This window comes from Cervus canadensis, chromosome 2 (genome assembly GCF_019320065.1).
Source record: "Cervus canadensis isolate Bull #8, Minnesota chromosome 2, ASM1932006v1, whole genome shotgun sequence".
Classification (NCBI taxonomy): Eukaryota; Metazoa; Chordata; class Mammalia; order Artiodactyla; family Cervidae; genus Cervus; species Cervus canadensis.
In genome coordinates this window covers 72208447-72227484 of record NC_057387.1, presented here as the reverse complement: position 1 = coordinate 72227484, position 19038 = coordinate 72208447, and the positions used below count along the sequence as shown (strand labels likewise).

Here is a 19038-nt window from a genome sequence, read left to right as displayed (position 1 = left end):
AAACCTGGTTTCTAGGAGTTGAGGGTTATACACAGTCCAATTCATGTTCTTCAAATCCACATTTGCAGGTGACCCTGTGTATTGCCCGGGAATATATGGCTGGCCTGATCTGACCTCATAGGAGCTATATTCTAAAAGTCAGTGTTGCTCTCTTTCTGACTAACCATCAATCAACCTCTCTCTCTCCCCTCACACCTCTCTTTCTCTCTCTCATACACACACACACACACACACACTTCTCTTACTAGTTTCTGGCACTCAAGCTGTCTGTTGTTTCCTTCTCATATCATTCAGCCATAGTACTTCTAAAGAGCATATCTTGCTCCTCATATTCAACTCTTTGCATATTCCTGTGGTTTCTATCCTACAGTATCTCTCACATTTGTCCATTGTTCTATGTCTTCACTGTTAGCCCCCAATTCAGCTGTCATTATCTCTTGCCTGAACTGGAAACAGTTTCCCACCAACACCCCTGCCACCTGTCTCCCCTCACTCAAATCTCTTCTCCACATAACTGCCACTCTAAATGTGTTTCTTCTTTGCTTAGAAATTTCCAATAGCTCCTCCTCTTTGTATTGTTAATTAACCCATTCAGGGTGGCATTCACATTCACAACTGTATGTTGCCCAATCTGTCTTTTCTGACTCTCGGCACTCTTCTGAAATTCTCTAAATGAATCTTTCTGCTATTCCATTAACAAATCCCACATTTCACTCCTTTGTGCCTTTGATATGAGTTTCTTCTGCCTAAAAAAATAATCCCCCATCTTCATATTTTAATCCATTCACTCAACTATGACTTTTTATGCTCCTACAAAGATTTTCAGAGGCTCTCACCTATAAAATGTCTACCTGTCCTTTCAGACCCATATCAAATATAACCTCCTCCACTAAGCCTTTTTGCTTCACAAGGCAATGCCATTTCTATGTCCTCTAAAATTTCTCAGTATTTTATTTGTACTTTTCTTATGAAACTACTTTTTATGTTTGTTTCATCTTACATTTTGGCAAAAACCACTTAACAAGCATATAGTCCATACCAAGCACTGGGATAGGTCATAAGAGATTGTATTTAAAACTCCTTATACCCTTGCTAGGTCCATAATGATATCCCCATTTTAAAGAGTAGGAAAATACCCAAGGTCAAATTACTAATGAGTTTTAGAGTCAGGAATCAGCTAAACCTGTTCTCTTTCCTGATTATATGATGGCTTGATCATAATCATCACTGTACCTTTTCATTACCAATAATACACCACAACTTTCTTGAAGATGTGGGCTCTGTCTTCTTAACCCCAGTACTAGCCACACCATATTTATTAAGAACTAAATTGGTTGAGTTTCATTCAATCAAAGCATAGATGAGAAACTTGGGAAGAGATTTCAATGGAGTAAGTGGTCCTAACATGCCTAGAGATTGGCCAACCCCACTGGTGTGAGCCTTTTCACACACAGGTAGAAAAGGGCCTGAGTAACTCAGTCAGCCTCAGTCCACACAGGTCTTCATTTTCTAGCTTTCTAGAAGCCACCACTGCCTAACTCCTGGCTGTCATGCAGTCTGTTGTAGCTTTAAATATTCACCATGTTAATGCTGATTACTGAATAAAGTGGCAATTAAGTTTTCATGGCATAATTTCTATGTTTCACTGAAACAGTGCTAATAGTACATTGTGTCTGTCCCTTCAAAGAACCCACCTGTTTTTTGGGGAGATAGTAGCAGGCCCAGGGCTGCCTGGTGAAGTGCTGGTGTTTGTGATGATATTTAGTCCCTATGTCAAGAGCAGCAGAAGCCACAGAACCGTGGAGAAGGGAAAGCTGCGGACCTCCCTTCCACTCTGCCCTGACTGGAGTTAAAACTCTTTGGACTCACAGAAAATCTTCATCTGTGTACTTTGCCACTTGTATTTCCTGGTGTTTCAAAAGGCATTTGGAGCCATATGTTATCGGCTGGCTCCCTCCTCACAAACAGGCAAGACCACAAGACTTCTACAACACTGCCACAAGGAATGTCTGCATCTGGTCTGAACAGCTGTACTTGAAGTCTAAGCCTTCATTTCCCATGCAGTTTTCAGTTCAAGTCAGTTGCTCAGTCGTGTCCAACTCTTTGCAACCCCACGGACTACAGCTTGCCAGGCTTCCCTATCCATCACCAGCTCCCAGAGCTTGCTCAAACTCATGTGCATTGAGCTGGTGATGCCATCCAACCATCTCATCCTCTGTCGTCCCCTTCTTCTGCCTTCAGTCTTTCCCAGAATCAGGGTCTTTTCAAACGAGTCAGTTCTTCGCATCAGGTGGCCAAAGTAGTGGAGGTTCAGCTTCAGCATCAGTCCTTCCAATGATTATTCAGGACTGATGTCCTTTATGACTGGCTGGTTTGATCTCCTTGCTGTCCAAGGGACTCTCAAGAGTCTTCTCCAACACCACAGTTCAAAAACGTCAATTCTTCTGCACTCAACTTCATTTATGGTCTCAACTACAGAGAAGACCACTGAAGACCAAGGCCATTAAGCCAGATTTCACTTTAATAAAGCCTGAGCGAGGTGCCCAGCATTGAGGCCCAAGTGGTTCTGTTTGGTGGGGCAGGGTATGGCTATTAGACTCCAGTTAGTGACCATATACCAAGTGTGACTGCTGGCAGCTTTGGTGGTGTGAGTGGTTTACATTATTTGAGGAAGTCTACTCCAGTCAAAAGTTAGTTAGGTATAACGCAAAGGTTTGGGGGTTAAAGGGAGTTGGATTCTAATTCCTGCTGATACTTAACTTGCTCTGTGATTTTGAGCAACTTATTAATCTCTGTCAGCTTTGGTTTTCTCACATAAAATAGAGGACATAATAATTATCTCGTAAGGTTGTGATGAGATTTAAATATGGTAATGCATATCAAATGGCCCACATAGGAGCTGACAATAAAATGACATTTATTCATATTAGATGGGAGGAATGAGACCTCAAGAAAAGTGAGAGAGGGCAGACAGATAGTAGACAGCAACTTGCATCCTGGGTCTCAGCAATGAAAATGAAGGGCAAATCAGGAAGCAAGGTCAGCAGACCAGGAATGCAGATGGGCACAGTGAATCAGAGCCAGGAGAAGACAGTGTCAGGGTTCCCTGGCACACTTGACTTAGCTAGACAAATTTTAGCCCTCACCAGCTGGTAGGTCAGAGGCTGCTGATGTCCTCCCTGCCTCCATCAGGTTTGGTCCAGGAATTGGGCAGGAGGCCCTTGGCTTCTGTGAATGAGCAGACAAGGGCACTGCACAGCAGGCCGGCTATGCAGGTAGATGATGAGGGCCGCTGCCTGAGCAATAATTGGAAGGGGACTGCCAGCAGCCCCACCTATCTCACCTCTGCCCGGAGCTGGTACAGCCACCTGGAATCCTGTCTCAGGAGCCTGGGACACAAGTCACAATGGCACCATTCTTGGCTCTTGTGTTAGAGGACCTGAGTAGGGCAGGAGGTTACTGGTGCTCAGGAAAAAGTCTGGACAGGAGTAGAGTCATCCTCCAAGATGGGAGGCAGATTAGTGGCTTCTCTTGTTGTGGAGCACAGGCTCTAGGCATCCAGGCTTCAGTAGTTGCAGCTTGTAGGCTCCAGAGGGTAGCTCGGTAATTGTGGTGCATGGGCTTATTTGCTCCAAGGTATGTGGAATGTTCCTAGACCAGAGATTGAACCCATGTGCCCTGTATTGGCAGGCAGATTCTTATCCACTATTCTAGGGAAGTCCCAGGGAAGGCTCCTTGGGGAAGAATTTACTCCTAGTGATCTCGTTTCATTAAGTTGCTCCCACTCCATAAGCTAAGCTCCATGATTCAGCTGAAATCATCTCCCCAGATGCAAGTCTACATACCTCCCCAGTCAGTTCAGTCGCTCAGTCCTGTCTGACTCTTTGTGATCCCATGGACCTCAGCATGCCAGGATTCCCTATCCATCACCAACTCCTGGAGCTTACTCAAACTCATGTCCATCGAATCAGTGATGCCATCCAACCATCTCATCCTCTGTCATCCACTTCTCCTACAACCTTCAATCTTTCCCAGCATCAGGGTCTTTTCCAATGAGACAGTTCTTTGCACCAGATGGCCAAAGTATTGGAGTTTCAGCTTCAGCATCAGTCCTTCCGATGAATATTCAGGACTCTTTTCCTTTAGGATGGACTAGTTGGATCTCCTTGCAGTCCAAGGGACTCTCAAGAGTATTCTCCAACACCACAGTTCAAAAGCATTAATTCTTCAGGACTCAGCTTCCATTATACACCAACTATCACATCCGTGCATGACTACTGGAAAAACCATAGATTTGACTAGATGGACCTTTGTTGACAAAGTAATGTCTCTGCTTTTTAATATGCTGTTGAGGTTGGTCATAGGTTTTCTTCCAAGGAGCAAGTGTCTTTTAATTTCATGGCTGCAGTCACCATCTACAATGATTTTGGATCCCAAGAAAATAAAGTTTCTTACTGTTTCCATTGTTTCCCCATCTATTTGCCATAAAGTGATCAGACCGAACGCCATGATCTTAATTTTCTGAATGTTGCATTTTAAGGCAGCTTTTTCACTCTCCTCTTTCACTTTCATCAAGAGGCTCTTTAGTTCCTCTTTGTTTTCTGCCACAAGGGTGGTGTCATCTGCATATCTGAGGTCACTGATGATATTTCTCCCGACAATCTTGATTCTAGCTTGTGCTTCATCCAGCCCAGCATTTCACATAATGTACTCTGCATATAAGTTAAATAAGTGGGGTGACAATATACAGCCTTGAAGTACTCCTTTCCCAGTTTAGAACAAGTCTGTTGTTCCATGTCCAGTTCTAACTGTTGCTTCTTGACCTGCATGCAGATTTCTCAGGAGGGAGTTCAGGTGGTCTGGTGTTCCGATCTCTAAGAATTTTCCATGGTTTATTGTGATCCACACAGTCAAAAGCTTTGATGTAGTCAATAAAGCAGAAGTAGATGTTTCTCTGGAACTCTCTTTGCTTTTTTGATGATCCAACGGATGTTGGCCGTTTGATCTCTGGTTTCTCTGCCTTTTCTAAATCCAGCTTGAACATCTGGAAGTTCACATACTGTTGAAGCCTGGCTCAGAGAATTTTGGGCATTTGCTCATGTGTGAGATGAGTGCAGTTGTGCAGTAGTTTGAACATTCTTTCACACTGCCTTTCTTTTGGATTGGAATGAAAACTGACCTTTTCCAGTCCTGTGGCCACTGCTGAGCTTTCCAAATTTGCTGACATATTTAGTGCAGCACTTTCACAGCATCATCTTTCAGAATTTGAAATAGCTCAACTGAAATTCCATCACTTCCACTAGCTTTGTTCGTAGTGATGTTTAAGTCTCACTTGACTTCTTATTCCAGGATGTCTGGCTCTAGGTGAGTGATCACACCATCATGGTTATATGGGTCATGAAGATATTTTTGTATAGTTCTCTGTATTGTTGCCACCTTTTCTTAATGTCTTCTATTTCTGTTGCCTCCCTACTCTTGCTTATAATATTTCAGTGGTCCCCTTAACCTTTTAAATTAAATGACCAAGCCCTTCTGTTGAGATGAAGGTCCCTGTCTGACAGCCTCCCCTTCACTTTGTCTTAGCTTTAAAGAAATGTCCTGTAGGATCAGACATGCTGTCCTCTTCCTGATGCCTTCCCCTCAAGCTGGTCACCTCCCTGATATGGCTTCAGCATCACCTCACCTGCCTAACTCCTGTTTTCTTATATGTGGCTACTAGGTGTGAATCACCTTCTATATGGCCAGCCTTTTATTAGATACTTAAATTATTTAGTTCTCCAAGCCACTGTTGCAGAGTCGTGCCTTTCTGAAGCACACCTCTTCCTGCCTGCAGTCTTGTGGTCTCCTCCTATTTTATCAGTGCACCTGCAACCACGTATGGTTACTGTGTTTGCTGTCTTTACTACAACTAGAGCTTTTTGAACAGAAAGATAGCATGCTCCTTTTGTCTATATCTTCAGGATCTAATACCATGCCGGGCAGATAAAAAGGATTCAGGCATTTTCTGTATGAATTAATACATATATAAGGGCAATAGAAACTACCTTGCAGTAGTGTGACTACTAATAATAGCTATTATTTATTGAGCCTGAATGTAAGTATTTTATATACATGATTTTGTTTATACTTTTCAGTGATTATATGAGGTAGAAATTTTTATAATCTCCATTTCACAGGTGAGGAAGCAAAGGTAAAAAATGTTAGGTAATTTGTCCAAGCTAGTGTGTTTAGTCACTCAGTCATGTCTGTCTCTTTGTGACCCCATGGCTGTAGCCCAATAGGCTCCTCTGTCCATGGGATTCTCTAGGTAAGAACACTGGAGTGGGTTGCCATGCCCTCCTCCAGGGGAACTTCCCAAGCCAGGGATCAAACCCTGGTCTCCCACACTGCAAGCAGGTCTTTACCATCTGAACCACCAGGCAAGCTCTTGACCTCATATAAATGTTTAGTTATGGATTTTTGCATTTTATGAAATTTAATACCTTAGTGTTTTTCAATATGTTCATACAAATAATATAGATATATGGCAACTCAATCCTATTATCATCAATTAATAACAGAATCATACACATGGACAGATACATGTATATCCAATTATATGCATATTATATACAATTATATTTTCATATGTGTTTATATTATATTATATCTAAGCCAGTGGTGGTCATCAAACCCAGGAACGACTGGCTACAGAGACCATGGTCTTATTCATTAGGCAGTCCTGCCTCTCAAATGTCTCTTAAGACCATCACCATCTTCCCTAAGTTAGCCCTCTACTCTTTCCCTGGGTTAAATGTGCTTGTCACATCTGACTACTCAGGAAAACCCAGCTGGGCCAAAGGAAACATCTCTGTTGGGAGAACCAGGACTTATGCAAATATCCAGACTGTAAGGAAGGCCTGCAGTTTTCCTTTGTGCCCTGTTTGTAATAAATAAGCCACGGCAGCATGCTTAGGTTATTAGCAGAGATAGATGGAGCCAGCCAAGCCATTGCTCTACACTTGGCAAAGTGGAAATGCTGCTTCTCCATTTGTGGAGCAGAGTGGTGATGGACTTCCCCAGCCTTTATGTGCTTTAAGGTGATGACTGCATATGGGAGGAGAAATAGGAGGTAGGAGATGACTCCAAAGGGATTTATTGGGAAAATCATTGCAGGAGAAAGCAAATGAAGGGGCTGGCTGGTGCTGTACCTGAATAGTAGAGTTGAATTTGTACTTGACTGTGTACAAACCCCTGTGCCCCAGGGACTTCAGTGACCTCTCTAAAGTGGGGTGGGGGGCAGTCACATTAGATTAGGATTTTCCACAGTATGCCCTGATTTATACAAGTTCCATATGTGTTAAATGGCATTATATAGTGAAAGTCACTTTATATTTAAAACAAAAAGTGAAATACTGTTTAGACAACATTTTGACTTGCTTGGGATCTCGGCTGGTAAAGAATCCACTTGCAATGCAGGAGACCTGGGTTCAATTCCTGGGTCAGAAAGACCCCCTGCAGAAGGGAACAGCTACCCACTCCAGTATTCTTGGGGTTCCCTGGTGGCTCAGTTGGTAAAGAACTCACCAGCAGTGTGGCAGACCTGGGCTTGATCCCTGGGTAGGGAAGATCCCCTGGAGGAGGGAATGGCTACCCACTCCAGTATTCTGGCCTGAAGAATTCCATGGACATGACTGAGTGACTTTCACTTTTACTTTTTTGTTTGTTATTCACTACAGGATTTCTCAGGCCCTTTATACACTGATGTAAATTACTAATCTCCCAGTGGTCAAACACCCGGTAGCATTTCCCAAACTTGACTGATCACAAGGCCACATTTTCAAAATGTTTATTATGTTAGAGTTTCCCTCAACTAGGTTCAGGGGAATGCTATACTCGATGGTACCTGGGCATCATTTATCTGAAGGAGAGCTGGGCTACCACTTATGTTGTCTAGGGGACACCTGGGACAGGGGACAGAGCTGAATTATCATCTTCTGGAGGGAGAGGGGATACACACAAATGTGAATTATTGGTTTAAAAACTCTGTGCTCAGCTGTGTGCCCAAAACTTCTGTGCAGATTTAGTACCTAAACTAAGATCATGGCATCTAGTCCCATGACTTCATGGGAAATAGATAGGGAAACAGTGGAAACAGTGGCTGACTATTTTTTTGGGCTCCAAAATCACTGCAGATGGTGATTGAAGCCATGAAATTAAAAGACACTTACTCCTTGGAAGGAAAATTATGACCAACCTAGATAACATATTAAAAAACAGAGTCATTACTTTGTCAACAAAGGTCCATCTAGTCAAGGCTATAGTTTTTCCAGCAGTCATGTATGGATGTGAGAATTGGACTGTGAAGAAAGCTCAGCGCCGAAGAATTGATGCCTTTGAACTGTGGTGTTGAAGAAGACTCTTGAGAGTCCCTTAGACTGCAAGGAGATCCAACCAGTCCATCCTAAAGGAGATAAGTCCTGGGTGTTCATTGGAAGGACTGATGCTGAAGCTGAAACTCCAATACTTTGGCCACCTGATGCGAAGAGCTGACTCATTGGAAAAGATTCTGATGCTGGGAAGGATTGGGGGCAGGAGGAGAAGGGGACAACAGAGGATGAGATGATTGGATGGCATCACTGACTCGATGGGCATGAGCTTGAGTAAACTTCAGGAGTTTGTGATGGACAGGGAGGCCTGGCGTGCTGCAATTCATGGGGTTGCAAAGAGTCTGACATGACTGAGGGACTGAACTGAACTGAATGCCTAAACTCCCGTGAGAGACAAATTGAGCTTTATAGTATCCTTTAAATGACAGTGTTTATGCCTATATTGGACCACACTTTAAAAATAAATTCTATGTAAATGATCTCATTTCATTTTCACAAAGTACCTCAGCGCAATGGTTGTGCATATTGTGTAGGAGATGACATTCACAGCCCTTTCTGAAATGTACCTGTCATGATTCCCATTTAGTAGAACACCTAACTGAGGTCTAGGGAGCCTAAATATAAATATAATATTAGAATAGTTAATAAGTGTTGTAACCAGAATACAAACCTAAATCTCTTTCTATTGAAGTGAAAAGGATAATTTCAGTTCTTTCCCAGTTTTTTGTTTTGTTTTTAATCAGGCTGACCTAGATAAACAATCAATGTATGAATGAATGCCTTGGTGCCAATTTAGGATTCAACATTAGTACTTTCATTAATAGCTGAGGAGCAAAGAAAGTTACTAAAATTTATGAAAATTTACATCAGTCAACAATATCTGCATAATAAACCACCCTTAAAACATAGAAGCTTAAAACATGGGCCGTTTTATTTGCCCCCAGGACTTCCCTTGGTCTCATCTGAGGTCTTTCACATGGCAGGAGTCATCTGGCAGCTGAACTGGGGCTGGACAGTCTAATATAGTCTTGTTTTCACGTCTGGTGGTTAGAGCTGGCTCACAAGAGGCACCTCTGTATCCGGAAGGCAAACACGGGATTCGTCTCATGATTGTGGCAGCATGCTCAGGCTTCTTGAGAATCAGGCTTAGGACTCTCATACTGTCAATTTCCCCACTTTCTGCTATTCAAAGTAGGTCATAAAGCCAGCCCAGAATCAAAGGCAGGAGATGGACACTTATTCTTCATGGGAGAAGCAGTGAAGTCAAGCTGCAGAGGGGCCTGTGGGCAGGGATTATTGTAGCCATCTTTGCCAAGACTCGACCACTGTTTTAGTGGACATTTCTTTGAAAACCTGCTCCAGCAATGCACCCTTTTCTGAGCATCTTTTCCCTTTTTGTGGAATAGGGCTCCCTAGTAAGTGCTGCTTAGATAAAAGATACACCCTTACCCAAGAAAGAGTTAATTCATTGTCAAGTCGAAGCAATAGATTCTTTTCCTAAGAATTTTAAATTGCAAAGAAGAAATATGTTAGAGATACTGGAATCAAAAGCAATTCTGTGCATCCATTTCTTCTCGATATTCATGGAGAAGCAGAGACATACCATTCATTCATTCAGTTATATTAACAGCATACTCATTGCATGCTTTGTACTATGATAGGCACTGGACGAAAACAACGAAAATGTATCCACAGGGATGAGGGAACAAAATCCATGTGTTTATAAGAGACAGAGTCTCTGGCTCTGGAATCTGGAGATCCCTGGCTATAGAGTCTGCCCATATCTGCTCTAAGTAGCTTCTGGAAGTGTAATAAAAATCATTACTTTCTTTAAGCTGGTAGAAATGAGTTCTGTTACTTGCATCTAAATGAGTCTCAATATAGTATTCTGTTGAGAGAAACTGCCAGTTACTTTCTGTATTGGCAGAGAAACTATAAGATTGGAAGAAACTGTCTACTATTCTGGGACTTTTAAGAATTAGTACCTGGGTGACATGGCCATTTGGATTTGGTGACAGAAGGACCTCAAGATGTCAAGTAGATTCTTCTTTATTTTTATACAGCAAGACATTTCCAAATATAGTAACTCTTTGACTTGCTTACAGGGCAAGAATTGATACAGGAGGAAATAAGTCTATCTTTCTGATAATTATTTATTCAACTTTCCACTGATTATTTTTTGAGTGCCTACTGTGTGCTAGACATCATTTAGGAACTTAATAAACATTAACCAACCAAGTTAACAAAGATTTTCACCCTTAAAGAGCTTGCAGGCTAGCACATTGTTCCCAAGTTATGAAAAGTAAGAAACATGTACAGATCCTTTTGGTCTGTTTAGAATTAGGTATATTCTAAAACAGGTATTTTCTGGAGTAGGTATTTTTCTTGTTGAGAAATCCAATGGCCAGTAATATATATATAAATATTGCTCAGTGTGTAAGTGCAATAGGAAGTGAAAAACAAGGGCAACAAAAATATTAAAGAGAATCCAGTAGTGCTGGTATAATTGTTTCTGTGAAATAATTCATTGACTTATTTTTTGCAAGATTGACTCTATGGTAAAGTGCTGAGCTTTATTCTGCATTAGGGTAGAACTGGTAAGGTTGGGGGTAATATACACTATTAGTTGAACTTGGAGCCTTGTAGCTCATCTAATGTGTGAAAGTAAAGAAACTGATTTTATTCTCATTAGTTCTGGGCAGTATTTGTTTCCCTTCTGGCAGTTATCATTGTTGATACAGGTTTCAATCATTTTTATTGCCTATCTTACACATAATCTTATAAAAAGAAATCTATTTAGTTGTTTAAAGTATTCTTAAAAATGTAAGGATCAAATATTTTCTGAGTTGTTTTACTTGGAAGAAGCTTTGACTTTTTAAAAAAAAATGTAGCTCCTTTTACAATATCAAATGGCTGAGTTTGATTCTCAATTCTGGGAGTTCAAGTGCTGAAATCTTTTGCAAATATTTACATAGACTCATGTAAGAATATTTATTAAATCATTTGTCATAAGAAACTCTCCAGGATATTGCAGACACTTCTGCAACAGAGGAATAAGGGAAGTAGATAGATGGATATAGATGAATGGATGGATGGATGGATAGACAGAGATAGATAGATGGATATGGATAGATATATAGATAGGCTTATATATGTTTACATCTACCTATATCTATATGTAACATGTGGCTTCTGATGCTGTATTTGCAGCCTGAGGAATCCTTGTCTTCATTGTGGACCCTTTGAAGCCTTAAGCAAAAGACTTGATGATACACCTATGCTTTTTTGCTTAACCCACAGAAACTTGTTTGTACAATTAGTCTAATATATCAGAAGATACATGATATCATATACCAACTGTTCAGAAGAGAGGTGATGTAGCATGGAGTAAGGTTTTAAAGACAGACAAGTTCAGATCCAAGTTTCATCACTTACTGTCCACAAGGCCCTAAACTAATTGCCTATCATCTCTAAATATTAAGTTTCCTCATCTGTTATATGGTCACTCTAATAGCATCTAATTCATAAGTTTATTATAAGAAATAAATAATACGGAGCACAATTGCATAGGGTAAGGCACTGTTATTGCTAGTGTGAGATGATAGAATAATAATGAGGGTGAGGCACTATAAGTCATTAGAACATAAACTTGTGGAATCTTAAGGCAGAAAAGGACCTTATCAATCCTATTTCCCAAGTTTTCAGTGGCCCAAAGAGGTTAACCTAGGCAAGATGATAGAAATAAGAATTACACACTGTTCTACAAACAGAGATAAGATACTTTTTGACAGGTTTGTTCTTTTATTTTGCTCTCACATAACAAGAAATATTTGTGATTGTTATAGTGATATCACCTGAGTGACTTTTACAGTAACTTCAATCCAGGGAGTTACCTGAAGCCCCATCACTTAAATGTGTCTTTTTCAAGAAGTGTAAACTTTTGTATCATCAGGATAAAAGGAAGCACAGTGCTTAAAGAACAGACTCTATCCCCGACTCTATTAAGTCTATTTGTATGCTTTCAAAAGGAAATTCTCTTGGGCAGATAAGAAGTTGGCAGGCTGAAAGGTAATACATAAATTTCCATGCTCAGCAGTCAGGACTTGAGCAGGCTTGTCTGCGATGCAGCCCACACCATCCAGAGCTTTCCCCTAGCGTCTCAGTTCCTGTGTATTACTCATGGCTCTGAGCAATAGATCAGGGCAGTGCTTATTGTTCAGGGTACAAATTCATCATCTGAGGAGGCCGTTCTGAATGGAAATCTGCCCCCTTCTATCCTCCGCTCTCTCCTCCTCAAGATACCTCACAGAATCTGAGGAGGTTGGGAAGCAGCAGAGGCAGGAGCAGTTAGCTCTGCATTCTGTAGCCCTCCGAGGCTTCTTACCGGACCAGGATGCTGTGTTCCTGTTCTGAGTATCTGCATCTTATAAATAGATCCTTTCAAAAAGTATGTCAGTAACTTCCCAGGTGAGTCTCTCTTGAAAACCTGGAGCGAGGTGGAGACATGAAGAGTCCTTCTTATTTTGAGACAGCAGCTCAGAAATGCAATAGCGATCAGCTGTTTAGTTCCTGAGTGTGTCCTCGTGTGATCTCTGATGGAGAAATGTTTGTTTAGTCTCTTTTAGATTATTGGGCCAGGCTGTTTTCAGGGGGAAGGTCAAAGAAAGAAAATAGTTTTATAATAAAGTAAAAGCTCATCACATATAATTTATTAGAATTTATTTTTTAATTAAAAGTCTTCAATGTTTTATATATGTCTGTTGGATGAAATGGCAGAAGGCTATTTCACTAACTATGATTCAAATAGCTGGGGGATGATTTTAGGCTGCTGGGCCTCAAGTTTCCAATGTAGGTTCTTAGATTTCTGAGAAAAAGAACCAAAACAGGATTTTGCCTCTGATGTTTCTGGGATTATACTATTTGGTCTTAATACTGACCTTGGGGGATATTAATGAATTTAAATTGCAGAGGTCAAATGATGCTACTTAATATTAATCATAATTTTCTAACTCAATTGAAATATGAAGAGGCACAAAATATTTGAATTTGAGCTCTGATCCCCATCCATGTTGGCTAGCATCATCTGAAACAGAATAGCTATGAATGGCCCTACATGGGTTTCTTTTTTTTAATCTTTGCTCTTCAGTTCCCTTAATCACATAGAATATCTTAGCTAAGGCATCTTTGTTTGGGACCAGTTATAGCCTTTGTGAATAAGATGGTAGCCTGGAAAAGATATATTTTCCTACTAATAAAAGAAAATTCTGATAACTTGGTATCTTTAAGTCTCAAGCCTGGATATTCTTGTTGGTGATGTAAATAGATCATGGAATAGCTAGGGAGACACAGCACTCCCTCTTCTCTGGATAAGCATCAGCAACCTCTTCTCCATTATATATGTTGCCATAGTGTTGGAAGGTGGTGGTCTAGATAAGGCATTGCAGTACTGGGGCTCTTAGAAAAGCTTTGAGAAATATCCTGTATTCTCAGTAAGGCTTCAATTAGCCAGGGTCCTTGTCTCATTTACATGATCTGATGTATGCAATGTCACTGGTATCAATACAATTTCTAAAACCTCTAAATGATCTCTGCTTTATTTTTTATTTCTGAGCATCCCCAAAGTGCTTTGATTACTGTCTTTCTCTCTCTTCTCTCTTCATCCCTCCCTTTTGGCCTCTTACCTTTCCCTCTTTTGTACCTGTTTATTGAGTGCTACATATAGTACTATACTATAGGAGAATGGTAACTCAACCTTGGAATGCATGAATATTTTCCTTTTCTTACACATATTGTACCCAAATGTCAGGGGGCTTAAGAACCATAATCAAAGTCACACTGCCAGGAGGCTTAGCAGAGCCAGGTTCCAAGTCAAATTCTGTTTGACTCCACAGCCCTTGCACTTTTCATTCTACCTGGCTACCTTGCAGGCCTAAGGTGATCTATAGCTACAGATACCCCTTAAACTTTACTAGGAGCTGATTTGTCACTAATTTGTAGATTCCAGTATCTTATTTATGAGAATACTGATAGTAAATCCTAAAGAAAACAAATATCTGAGGTGATTGAGGGGATCTTATAAGAACTGGAAAATTCCAAAGACCTAAAGATTTTCTATGTGCTAAATCACTTCTGTTGTGTACAACTCTTTGCAACCCTTTGGACTATAGCCTGGCAGGCTCCTCTGTCCATGGAATTCTCCAGGCAAGAATACTGGAGTGGGTGGCCATTTCCTCCTCCAGAGGATTTGCCCCACCCAGGTATCAAACCTGTGTCTCTTAGGTCTTTTTCATTGGTAGGTAGATTCTTTACCACTAGCACCACTTGGGAAGCCCAAAGATTTTCTATATCTATGTAAAAATTAGTCAATGTAATGTATACGTATATATGGAAGTTTTTGTTGCTCAGTCGTTTCTGACTCTATACGACCCCAGGGACTGTAGTCCATATATATAAACACATGTATGTGTATATGTGTGTATGCATGTATGAATGCTCAGTTGTGTCTCCAAGAATACTGGAGTGGCTTGCCATTTCCTACTCCAGGGGATCTTTTTGACCCAAGGATTGAGCCCACGTCTCCTGTATTGCAGGCGACTTCTTTACTCCTGAGCCACCAGGGAAGCCTCCCATTCATTTAATAAAGGTTTTTAGTATTGAAGCATCTTAGTCAAACTGTTTCACATAATCTTGAGTCTTGAAGAAATTATTCCAGAAACGAAGTCCATTTAAGTTTTGAAGATGGTAATTTAGAAAGCTCAGTCACAGTTATATTATGAAATATTTTTAAAGCAATGGGATCATTTTCCCTAACCTTTTCAAAGATGTTTGGCAAGAGCAGTGATGACTGGCAGGCCATATTCTCTTTGGCATATGGAACAAGAAAATAAAAACAGGATTTCACATGACGTGTAATTGCTATCTTCATCTTGAAGGAGAAGACAGTAGAACAGGTTGGTGTCTCACTAGGAGCCTAGGTTTTTGTTATGCATGTTCATACCTGATGTTGTTCAGTGCTTACATTGTACAAATGAGGAAACAAAGGAAAAAACAGATACTCTAAGGTGAATAATTGACTGATTTTTGAAAATTCTTCAAATTTTCATCCAGATCTCTTACTAAGTCTACATCACTATTCTCTTGTACTTCTCATATGCACAATATACTACCATTTCCACTTTTCTTCTCATCCAAAAATTGAGCTCAAGTATCACTTCCTCCAGGAAGCCTTCCAAAACTAGCCCAGATCATACTGATCTATCATTCTCTCTCTTTAAAATTTCTATAGGACTACTTTTCAGAATTATAAAACTAGTTCATCCCATACTGCTTCAAGTTTGTCTCTGTTTTTTTAGAATATGCCTTGCCTCGCCTTGCTGTGTAGTTTGGCTTTTCAGAGTTCCTTGAGAAGCAGACCTATATCCCCTTCTTTTTTGTTCCCTATTACAACTAACAACAGCTGATTACATGCATACTTGTCAAATGCTTTTGAACACAGCTTAGTCATGTTCTCAGAATACCCAAGAACATTGACAAAATTAAGATACTTATTGCTATAGCCCTTCTTTGTAACTTCCTAAGGTAGAAAGATGGCCCAGGAAACTGAAGTTTTAGCATTTTTTGAAGATGATCCTATGCAAGTGGTTTGGGGACCATACTTCAGTATTCACTACTGGAGGGCAGTGGTTACTGAAGTGGGCCAGACTGGGATAACCCGGGACACATGAAATAATATAGATTTCCAAACCTCACCCCAAACCAATGGAATCAGAATTGAGAAAATGGGCCGGAGAGGGAACTTGAGAACCTGTATTTTTAAAAATTTCTGCAGGTGATTTTGAATAATCAATTTTCTATTATTTTTTTTTCCTAAGGCAGAAAGTTTTACTGTTTCTGTTTGGTCCATGGCTTGATAGATAGCTAGTTAAAAGTTGCTTAATGGCTGCTGGTGGAGGCTCAGGGAGAAGCCCTGACATCAAGGAGATGCAGAAGGGCTCCTCAAAGGCCACTGGGCCCTGGGGGCTCCTAGTTGTATTTAGGGTGAGTCTTTCTAAGAGACACCCAGCCTTGGGGATGGGCAGTTTGCAGAGGTTAGTCAGGTGGTTGCCTATCTTCTTAATGAGTTTCACTCACTCATCGAGGAGGTAGATCTTCAGGAAGTCACAGAGATGAGAGTATGTGTGGGCAGAACTCAGGGCATGCAGATCCAGCAAGGCCTGGTTCTCTTCCAGGGTGACGGTGGCTTCTATGGCATCCTGGGTTTCATCCCAATCACTCTGGGACACTTCCTGAAAGAGAGCACATCTTCAGGAGATGCTGGACAGCCTCCAGAGCCACCTGCTTGAGGTCAAACCAGAAGGCCAGAGAGAGGTAGATGCAAGAGGCTTGCAAATGCAAGTGCACAGGTAGTTGATGGGAACTTTCACCTTGGTGGACTAATTCTGATGAATCTGGTGGCTCATGGTTGGCCTACAATAAGGACCTAACCACAAAATATGGTGTTGACTGGTCCCAGAGTTTGGGACTGAAGAGGTGTCTGGAGGGTACTCAGAGACCGGAAGAAAGTATGTTCCTTCCAAACACCAAATACTGCTGAGGCAAGAGGCAGATCCATAAGACCCTCTGGGTGTACGCTGAAATATCCAGTCATATTACCACCGTTTGGGAAGTTCTTTTAACTACTCTCCCATCTGGTTTCATTAGCACCAGATTCTTGGTTCAATATCTGAAGTCTTGACACCTTCTGCCAAGCCTCTGGCTATATCCCATCACTCTTCTCTCTCTAAGGGGTGAAATTGCCTAAAACCAGACTGCCATTTTGAAAAAAATCTCCCCTAGGAGACAAGCACATTTCAAGTACCATTCTGAGCTACTCTTGATTTCAGCAATAAATCTCTTTTAAAATTATGAAGAACTATGGCTTAGTAAAACCATTGAAAATTCCATAAAATTTATCCCACATGCCTAAGCTGTTGCAGCTTTTTGTATCCAGTTTAACCCACATGGAAAATGTTAAATCACCATATTAACAACACAATCCTGCAGTTAAATAGCGTGACAGTTACCATGGAAATGTGCCAAACACAGGTGGGTAGGCAGTGTGTGTAGGGGTTATTGGAGGGAGGAATGTATTGTAGGTTACTTGAGAACTGCAGTGCCCCATTTTTGTACTTAAATTATTCATTCACTCAACCAATTTAAAGAGATGCAGCTGAACTTTTAAAAATAAGATCTCCTATCTCTACCTGGTATGTGCAAGTTGCTCAGGCATGTCCAACTGTTTGCAACCCCATGGACTGTAGCCCTCCAGGTTGCTCTGTCCATGGAATTCTCCAGGCAAGGATACTGCAGTGGGTTGCCGTTCTCTTCCCAAGGGGATCTTCCTAACCCAGGGATCAAACCCAGGTCGCATGCATTACAGGTGGAGTCTTCACTGTCTGAGCCACCAGGGAAGCCCTATCTGGTATAAATAAAAGCTTGCTCCTTTGGTGGAAATACAGTTATTTCTCCCTTCAGCTAGATAATTATTGATTTTTCATACATAGTTTTCTGAATGTAATAACACTAATACATAACAGTAACAGCAGCCATTAAAAATGTAAAATCTAAGTACATTTCTTATCCTGCAAGACCTTAGATGGATAGAGCCCTGTCTAACTCTCTGCTGTCATTTTGTACCAACACTTCCCTATTTACCCTGTTCTAACCACACTGGCCTGTCTTTTCCTCAAATATGCCAAGTCAGTTCTCCATGTTAGGGGTTGTTCTAAGCTGAATCGTACTATACCCCCAGGTTCATGTGTTGAAATCCTATTCCCCTGTACCTAAGAATGTGACTGTATTTGGATATAGGATCTTTGAAGAGGTAAAGTTAAAATGAGCTCATTGGGGTGGAGCTTTTTAAAACATGACTCATATCTTTATAAAAGAAGGAGATTAAGACACAGAACACAGAAAGGGAAGATCATGCTAGCTACAAGCCAAGGAGAGATGTGTCAGAAGAAGCCAATCCTGACAATGCCTTGATCTTGGACTTCTGGCTTCCAGAATTGTGAAAAATGTATTGCTGTTATTTTAAGCTACCCAGTCTCTGGCAACTTTATATCAACCCTAATCAACTATTAATAATACATGAGTGTTTATATTATTTCTTTATGTGCATGAAATGTTCTTATCCCAGAGCTTCAAAGGGTTAGATGTTTCTTTGACATGGAAGTCACATCTCGAATACCAGAAATACAGTGATTATCCTAAATTTTGCCCTTTCCCTGATCACCTACTGAAGTGGAGATTGGAAAAGAAATGAAATGGTCAGTCAGGACAATGTGATCTCTTGCAACACTGTTTGGTTCAAATAATCCAATCCTTGGCCTGTTAAACAATGCCCCTGTCAGGACCCAGGAATTTGTTCACTGGCAATCCAACAGACTCTTGGAGGGAACAAATAAAACCTTGTGCACACCAGGACCCAGGGGAAAGGAGCAGTGACCCCACAAGAGACTGACCTAGACTTGCCCATGAGTGTCCAGGAGTCTCTGGCAGAGGCGTGGGTTGGCGGTGCCTGCTGCAGGGTTGGGGTCACTGAGTGCAGCAGTGCCTGTGTGGGACCATTTGAAGGAGGTCACCATCATCTTCATCACCTTCACCATTGTTTGGCCTCAGGTCAAACAAC

The 19038-nt window shown here is 41.1% G+C and overlaps 1 pseudogene; it reads right to left on the bottom strand.

Annotated features, from left to right (window-relative positions):
- Positions 1 to 13567: 13567 nt before the first annotated feature.
- LOC122428987 lies at positions 13568 to 16828 on the bottom strand (annotated as a pseudogene).
- Between the last annotated feature and the right edge of the window lie 2210 nt (positions 16829 to 19038).